This window comes from Anabas testudineus, chromosome 18, assembly GCF_900324465.2.
Source record: "Anabas testudineus chromosome 18, fAnaTes1.2, whole genome shotgun sequence".
NCBI lineage: Eukaryota > Metazoa > Chordata > Actinopteri > Anabantiformes > Anabantidae > Anabas > Anabas testudineus.
In genome coordinates, this window is record NC_046627.1 from 16,637,179 (window position 1) to 16,646,001 (window position 8,823).

The 8,823-nt window shown below is 43.2% G+C and overlaps 1 long non-coding RNA gene across 1 annotated transcript; it reads right to left on the bottom strand.

The window, feature by feature from the left end:
• Positions 1 to 4,195: 4,195 nt before the first annotated feature.
• On the bottom strand, positions 4,196 to 6,353 carry LOC113157486. Its single transcript, XR_003298497.1, has 2 exons — positions 6,159 to 6,353; positions 4,196 to 5,985 (listed from the first exon to the last, which is right to left on the bottom strand). It is a non-coding gene; the product is annotated as an uncharacterized LOC113157486 (long non-coding RNA).
• Between the last annotated feature and the right edge of the window lie 2,470 nt (positions 6,354 to 8,823).

Genomic DNA, 8,823 nt, shown 5'->3' on the forward strand with positions numbered 1-8,823 from the left:
AGCTTTAGACTCACATTTAGTGATAAATGACCGAACACACAGGCTTGATTCAAGCTAAGAATTATAGCGTTAATCCTACAAGTCGGTTCCTGTGTGTTGCACATTTGGATGCGTTTCGCATATTTATGCAATGTGACTTTTGCATCTCTGTAAAGACAGAGGGTGACGTAGCTGCTGGGTGCTTCGCTGGTGTCTGTTCTGCTGTAATAAGGCCTGATTTAAGGTTGACCAGAGCACATCAGAAATAGAGCCTCGTTCCTCATTTCCTCCGCAGCCAGTAGAGATGAGATCCCTTCACAATATTTACTCAGGGAATAATGATGTTTGATTTGACTCTCTTCTGGGTGTGTCTCTGTGAGGGCTATTTTTGCCCACTGCTGCCACCAAGAGAGAAAACAGACAGGAGCTATGTCCACAGGAAAAAAAGCCTCAGATCATTGTTTATGGATGATGCTGGGTTGGTGTATATCTGTGCCTGTCCTTCAGAATGAAGAGCTGTTGTGTTGGCAGTGTGACTCACTCTCTACTTCTTTAGTTTATTTCATTTGACTCTGATGCTCCTGACCAACTCAGGTTAGATTCAGTGTGAAGATGCAACATTGTGGATTGGATTATTGTTTCATGTTCTCAGTTTCTGCCTTTGTTGTGTAATTTGTGCATCCGTTGTAGTTTTTTCTGTAACTTAGTATTGTATTTGTCGATTTTCCTCTCTTTTTGTTGCCCTTTTGAGTCTTTGTAGTTGTGTTATTTTTTATCTCCTTGTAATTATTGTGCACCTTTTTGGATGTTTTGTAAATTTCTTTCAGTAACACACTCCAGGTTAGATCCTCAGGTGCTGAGAAAGCATACGGGAATGAATAGACAATTTCTGCTCAGTGTCTCTCTGACCTCTTCTCTTCTGAGCTTGCACCTTGGCACAGTGATCCAACCACAACAGTAAGAATAACTGTGTTAAAATAGATATTTTGCGTTGCATTTTGACGCAGAAATGAAAGACACCATCATAGCTCTACGTAACCATCACAAATACTTGTGTATACTGTGGTAAACACGACTTACAGTGGAGAAAGACAAGGCAAAAAAGAAAGCTACTGATCGGAACTTATAAATACCTGTTTTCCAAACCTTAACTAGTGACTTGGGAACCCTCTGGGATTGTGATGTATTTACACACCATGAGTTTCCTTAGCAGCTCAGCTTGAATGCTGCTGCCATCCCAGCTGTATAGAAACACACTGTAATATTTACCTCATTATATACTACACTCTCTCTGAGGATTAAAGTCATTTGCATGGCTGCTTGTCAAACCCGTGTTAATATTGACAAAGATTTTTCAGCCATTTTAATCATACCACGCAAAAAGGTATACACAGACTTGTTTACGATTGCTCCACTGCTCAGCAATAGGCACATTCTGTACTGCAGTGCACATTAAAAAAGATTGCACTTTGTTCCAGGCAGCAATTGCAAATCACAGATGTCAGAGAGGTAGAGGAAAAATAGATGACTGTGATGGCAGTTTGACTCTAACGATAAAGCATTTACATATTAAACCACACAGCAGTGTGCAGGGCGACGCTCTGTTTGAATTGCATGCTCCAGCCTGCCTTTCCTCGGTGTGAGGAGTAGCAGGGGACTCGGCGCTGTGACTGCAGTACCGTAAATTTGAAGTTGTTTACGGATGCTGCCATCTTGGTGCTCTCCAGGAGGGAAATTTGGAGCAGGGCCATTTATCGGCAACTTGATGAGAGTGCAGTGAGGCGAGTTAATTAATACAACATCCCTGGGCCCACAGGCTAGACTGCAAAGCTAACCCAGGAGGAAGGAAGAGACCGAGCGAGGAAGGTGGAGAAAAGGGACAGAAAGGAGAAAGAATCATGTCTTATACAGAGAGAATAAAAAAGCTAGGATGCACTGGCAACACCGGGATCTAACCACATGTTGATGATTTAGTTTTTTCAGTGGTCACTATGTGAGTTTAAACAATCAGTGAGGCAAATTCTTGTGGTGAGAAGCAGACAACAACATAAAGCCTGAGAAATTATAGGTTCCAGTCCTTCACGACTCGTGTGTTGCACATAGGTGATGAGTAGGGTGCCGGGGTCTGACACCTGACAGCACCCACTATTATTATTATTATTATTATTATTATTATTATTAGTATTATTATTACCTGTTTTCCCATTGTCTGCTTCCAGCTCCTGTGCAAAATTCAAATGGTTTTGTTTGTTAGGACAGCGTGAGGCGTCACAGATGCCACCTCCATGTTCCGCCACCACATATTACAAATAACAAAACCAGCTACTGTTTCGTAGCCCACATCTGCCAGGTCGAGCTCTTATCAAGCCCACACGTCGGGTTTATCGACTGAGGCGTGGCTTTAACCTTTAGCTTCCTTCTGTGGAGCCACCAACTCACTGCGCTGTCTGCGAAAATCACACCTTGGAGGCTTAAACACCGACTCGAATTCAGTACATGCTTTGGCATTTACTCACCCGAACTACACGATAGACTGTGTTTTAGATTTTGATACTTTACACCCCATTAAATATGTATCTGCTACAATTCCCTACATTTTCTTTCCTGCTGGATTACTGGATACCTCTGCAGAAGGTAGAGTAAAAAGCAAACTGACAGCAACTGTTTGCTCCACTGAAAGAGGACTTTTTTTCTCCAACAAACTTGAAACTAATGGATCCATTGGCCTGCGTGACCTCTTAAACAAAGCAGAAGAGGCCGAACTTTGGTTTTTCCGTCCCCTGCAACCGATTTTTGGTAAATTGCAGGCTGAGACGTGTTCACCCATTGGCTCTGCGACTGCTGCTATCCCTTAACTTTGCCTCAGTGAGAAAACTTGTACGCTGAGCTCCATCGAACAAGAGGAAAAACTTGCCTGAAGATAGAGGAGTCCACAGGGAAGTCCTCGCCTCCCCCTCTCCTTCTCTATCCATTTATTTTAGCTGGCAAAAAACAACTTTGGGACCAAGGTTGTCAAACAACACTGTTTTTTTTTTTTTTTGTTCCCAGCTGAGGTGCTGTGCACGGGAGAAAAAAAGCAAATCGAAATCTGCAGAGTCAGCCTTCTAAGAGTATTCTTTATTGTAATGCATAACAATCTATGTAGACCTTGGGTTGAACACTTGTTTTAAAGAACGGCTCAGAGTGGCCGCTGTGCTAAACAATGATATCATGAATAAGCTCCTTCACTCATTGACTAAGTTTATCACTTTGGCAAATCAGCCAAATGACGGCAGCAGAATACTGTAAATAGCACGGCTCCCAGTAGACACAAAAGAGATAGGGGCTATAAATACTCTAAATAAATCCTCCTAATCAGGAAGCGAGAGAAGCGTGAGTTGTGTTGATATAGGAAACCGGTGGCTGAATCCCATTTTAAATGCTTTCGCCAGCTTTTCCTTTTGGTTAGTGTTTAGAATTCGCTCTAATTACCATATTAAAATGCATGTAGGAGTCTGTGCAGTTGTGGTGGGAAAAGATAAGGCTTCAAGTGTAGGAAAAGGGGGGGAGAAAGTCCACCGGCGGCCTATCAGTCAGTTCTGAATTGCTTTATAATTACTGAGATGCACAGACATAATTTCCTTCTAAAAATAATGCAAAGTTTCATTTCCCTCCTCTGCCTTAATACTGTTGTCTCTCCCCCACCCTCTGTTTTTCTCTCGCTCTGTCTCCCGGGTGCAATAACTTAACCTCTTCCTGTATTTGTCGGTGTGGTGCCATGTTAAGCACAGTGTAGCCTAGTTTCTGCACAGCGTGAATGTTGCCGTCTCCCTGTTTTGGGATCGGAGAAGAATCCAAATTTTGACACATTGGGGTTGTAGTTATGAATATGACATACTGTCTAGCTGAAGTTCTTTTAATGTGTTGCAGTTTTATTTGCATAGATTTCTCCTAACTTTGAATCTTTTGTGTACGCTGACACAAAATGAAAACATAAAATCTGTGCAGGGAGACAATTCCCCATATTGAACAATTAGATCTGTATCGTTTGGCTTTAATTACACTGAACCTGGAGACTGAGATCGTTGAACTTCAAACCATTATGAAACTGGTTGTTTTGTCTTTTTCATAGTTGTTGCTTTTTGTCATATTGGTCCTTAATGTACATGCTAACTTTTCAGCAACCAAATGTATTTGCTAACTTTTTGGCAGCTTCTTGGAAACAAAAACAGCTTGACACGATTCCCCTCTTGTTTATTTGCTTTTGGCATGTTTCCAGTATTTTACACGAAGCTCAAGCACCTACACATTTGGTTTAGTCACTGGGAAAACTAATCAATAAGAAATATCTAATCCATATCTAAGTCTATTGCTGCTTCGGTGCTGGCCAACCTTGTTCTAATAGGGGACCTGCTGGTGCACTGTTTTTCGTTTTTTCCAAAGCTGGTCTCTGTGGACCCAGGTCTTGGTCTTCTCCTCTCAACCAGTAGCTTTCCCCAACCCCCTAAGTATCTGTGTCTCAAGGTTCAGCTCCTGCCAACTCTTGTTTGCCAGGCGTCTTCTGACTCTCATGCTCCCCAGAGGATAAATGCTGATGACTTTCAGGAGCTTTCAACTTCTCTTCGACACATTTCCAGAAAGTTATCAGCACGTTAGCTAAACTCACTATGGTGCTGAAGACAGCACAGCTGCGACGTTTGTCCTCACAGAGCTGCTTCCACAGAACGACTCTTAGTGTCTTTCGAGTCAGTGGAGCGTGTGGGCATTTCTAATCACCACACACCACAATTGAGGAAAACAGAATAGTTCTGTTGGAGGCCCCGTAGTCCACAAAATGATTAGCGGAGAAAGGGAAAGATTGTTGGGCTGTGCGACGACCAGCAGGATCTCCTGTGATGAAATATTGATGCCGCTGACTTTGATTCTGCAATAGGTACTTTTGATCCAGATCTGTTGCAGCAGAAGAGACGACCTCCCCCCTCCGTCTTTCCTTCCTCAGGTGTACCTCTGGTCTTTCGCTTTCGCGTCCACCCTCCTCTCTGCACCTTTGATCAAATGTATGGACTTTGAAGAAGAACTTATAGAGATCGATGCTGTGTGTATACAGGCAGGCGGATACTGTGGGCCTATAACTCAATATGTTGCAGTGTGCTGGATGAGCGCCAGTGACGAGGCTTTGCACTTAGTCAGTTGTTGACTTTTATTTATCACGACTGCTGCTGCTGTAATTGATGACTGAATCAACACAGTCTGGAAAAGTAACCGCTGACTTCTTTGCTTTTTCAGCTGAACAGCAATCATGCCCGTGTTCCCTCGCAGCACTCATCTGAAATTTAAAATCCTACATTTCCAAAAGAGAGAAAAGGGGAGCTGTATGTTTTTTATTTTTTTTAAAGATAGATTTCATTCACAAAAAAAAAAAAAACAGAAACTAAAAACAGATTTGTACATCACCCCCATGTGTCTCTCCATGTCTTTCCTCTTTTATTCTCTTAAAAACAGTCAAGTGCTCTTCTCTTTTGTCTGCCTACAATCCAGTGTGTGTGTGTGTGTGTGTGTGTGGAGTGGAGAGTCTGTGTCCAGTGCAGCGCTGTGTCGTGGGGTAATGGAGCAGAGAGCCATCTGTCTGTCTGGCCGACCATCCGTCCACATCCTCAGATCCTATCAGTGTCTCACCTGCTAATGAAAAGCTACCAGGTATTCTGCTGCAGCCCTTAAAATGGATGACTTCCCTGCACAATGGAGGCTGCTGTGCACACTTGGCTTCCCCATCACTCCTTCTTCTTCGTCTCTTTTCCTTCGCTGCTCTCCCTGCAGCGTGCTAACACTCAACTTTTACTGTTTTTATTTTTAAGGGTCCACTTGTTTGATATAAATCTGTGATCAAATGAGCAAATATGAACTGCGGGAAAAGTGACCCACCTTCTGTTTTCCTCCCTTCATAAATGAAGTTGCAGCACTTGTTTTGAAATCCAAATTGTCTCCTTGTTGTTGTTTACTCTCTTTCTCTTCCTCCTCCCTGGTAACCTGTATAATATAACACAAAAATACCAGCCCGTCCTGACCACGCCATCAAACGCAAAGCAGCGATGCAAAAACGCACTTTCGTTAATAATTGGCATAATTGTATAAGTATGTGGAAACTGCTACACAAAATGGAGCAATGACTATTATCAGGTTGATAACCAATAATTACTTACAAACTCTGTGCTCATTAAGCAGCTCCTGTAGAGAAACTGAGCTCAATATAGCCCTCCAGAATCCCCTCCCCTCGCCCACCAGGATCCCGCTGCTCTCCGTCTCCCTCTCGTTATAATCCCAGCTTCTTCCTTCTCTTCCTTCATCCATATCGGTGCTGTTCTGTTTCAATTACGACCTCCTCGCCCAGGCCTGCTCTTCTTCGCCCTCTCCTTCTCGGCCTTCCATCATCCCTCCATGAGTGGCAATCACTGTAATCTTTCGCCCCCCTCCACACATTTTCCTGCTAAAACCCCAACATCCTGTTTATCTGTTGTGTTCAGGGCACGCTGCCCCCCACCTCCCTCCTCTCCCCCAGTCTCTCTCCCCGCTGAAAGATTAACCATCCCCTCTGCATCTCTTCTCATCTATCATCCTAATGGGGGCTACAAGAAGGGAAAAAACAACAATTTGCAGAGGGAGAAACGGCCACAGAAGGGCGAGGAAAGTGTTTGGATTGCCACTGTCGATCAAGTTCCAGCCTGTCGCCGGCTTTTACTCACGCGGTGCCGGTGGCGCAGGACCAGACCAAATCTCAACAGCTGAGATGTCATCTGCTGAGGTACACGTACATCCACAAACTACACAAACAGCCCCACACACAGACAGTCAAATGACATTTGTGCTTGAGCTGAAGCGAAGAGCTTGATTTCTTCAATACATAGATGCTCATGAAGGTGAATTAACATGATATCTAATGAAAAAAGACTTTACCATGAAAAAGTATAAGTAATATTCAAAAGCAGACTGAACTAGCTGGTCTTCATTACCTGTTGATGCTAACATCTGTTGCAATTCATATATAGGACTCATTATTTTACTTTTCTTATAGGTTAAAATATAAAAAACAAATCAATAATAATAACTAACGATGCAGTTTACAGTGCAAACGCTTGATGCTTTCGAACGCTGTCTGGCACCTAATCAGCAGCTCATTTGCATTTCTCTCTTAACTTTCTATCAATGGAAACATTTTGTGACCTCGCCTCACCGCTGCAGCAAACTGGTAAATTGGAGCAGCAAAGGCATCGACGCTGATTACTTTTTATCTCTGAACACGCTAAATCCTCACCGCACACCCTGCTACAAAGGCATAACATCATTTTATGCAAATAAAGCTGCAGCTCCCGACACGCGTGCACGTTTTTCCTTTTCACTTTCTGCCTCTTTTAGTTCCCCTCGAAATCATCTCTCACTTTTTCTGCAGCCCACCTGAACTTGAGCAACAGATAATGGCCTTGAGCTGTGTTGTTTTCCTGCTGGAGCTCTGATTTCGCCTTCACGCTCACACAAAGTGTAAAATCGCCGATTACTAGCGACACACTGACGGACTGATAAAGTCTGAACATGACTCAACCTTTGTGGAGGTTTGTGTAATTGCCCTTAATCGAATAGATTCTGTATCTTAGTTATTTCTAGGCAGTGCATGAAAAAGCTAAAATGTCCATTTGTTCCTTGGCTTCACAGACCCTCTCCACCATCTCCCTCTGGCTCCAAGTGATGAAGCCGCCTGCGGGAGGCTCCTGGTTGCCACATGCTATCACAGTTCGGCCTTCCAGCCTCCAACCGCGACACGCTTACACTCATCCACTCCACAGGGGAAGTGTTGAGCCTCGCTCGCCGACGTGAGAGCACAAACACACAAACATTCACCCCTCGCTGGATAGGCAGTGCTGCTTACACCCCCCCCCCATGTCTGTTTCACATCCTTCTCTCTCTTTCTGTGCTCCTCCCATTACAGTTTATCTCTCTCCTCCTTTCATAGCGCAGATTTCCCTCAAGCTCTGTCATTTTTGTTGCTGTTTACGTCTCTATCTGTGTATCTTCCTCTCTCTCTCTCTCCCATCCTCCTGTCAATATTAGTCTTTGTTCATCTGCATCTCTAATTCCCCCCTCACCCCTCTCTTCACTCCTATCTGGTATCAGCAGGCTCTCCCACTGAGAAAAGCAATATGTGACGCTGATGCTGCTCTACAGTATATGTACCATTGTTTAGACAAACTGTAGATTTCTAGATCATACGTCAGACTGTGTTTGCCATAATTTCGACAGCCGCGTTCACATTGTTTTGTCGTTCTTCTGAAATATTGCACAGTAAAAATAGCATCAGCCTGTGTAGAAGAAGTTGCCCCTTAGCTTCTCAAAAAACCTTAATTAAGACACAAAGGAGCAACTTTAAAGTGAAACTTTGCAACTTTTGAAGGAAGAAAAACACAGTGTGCCTCTTACTAAACTAGAAATTCATCAGGAAGAAACACAGCCCTGGTCCATTCGGTACACTCAGGGATTTTGCTGCTGCAGCCACACTTATGTAGCTTATTTCAGCAAATGTTAGCGAACTTTTCTTTTACCATCCGGACAGATAGCTGTTTAGCAATAGTTACATAGCCTAACTTGAGTCAATCTTTTAATACTTTAATTAATAAATTGGATGATAATAATAATGTTAATGTTAAAGTGGTCACCTTGCAGTTCTCCTCAGCTGTGGTATAAACCTTCATATGGCTAGGATGGCAACTCTGGACAATACAAACATTATAATACATGCATTTATTGCATTTATTGTATGTGTCTAGTTTACTACATGATGCTCAAGCTTTGAGGTACTTTGAGTACACCATCCATAGT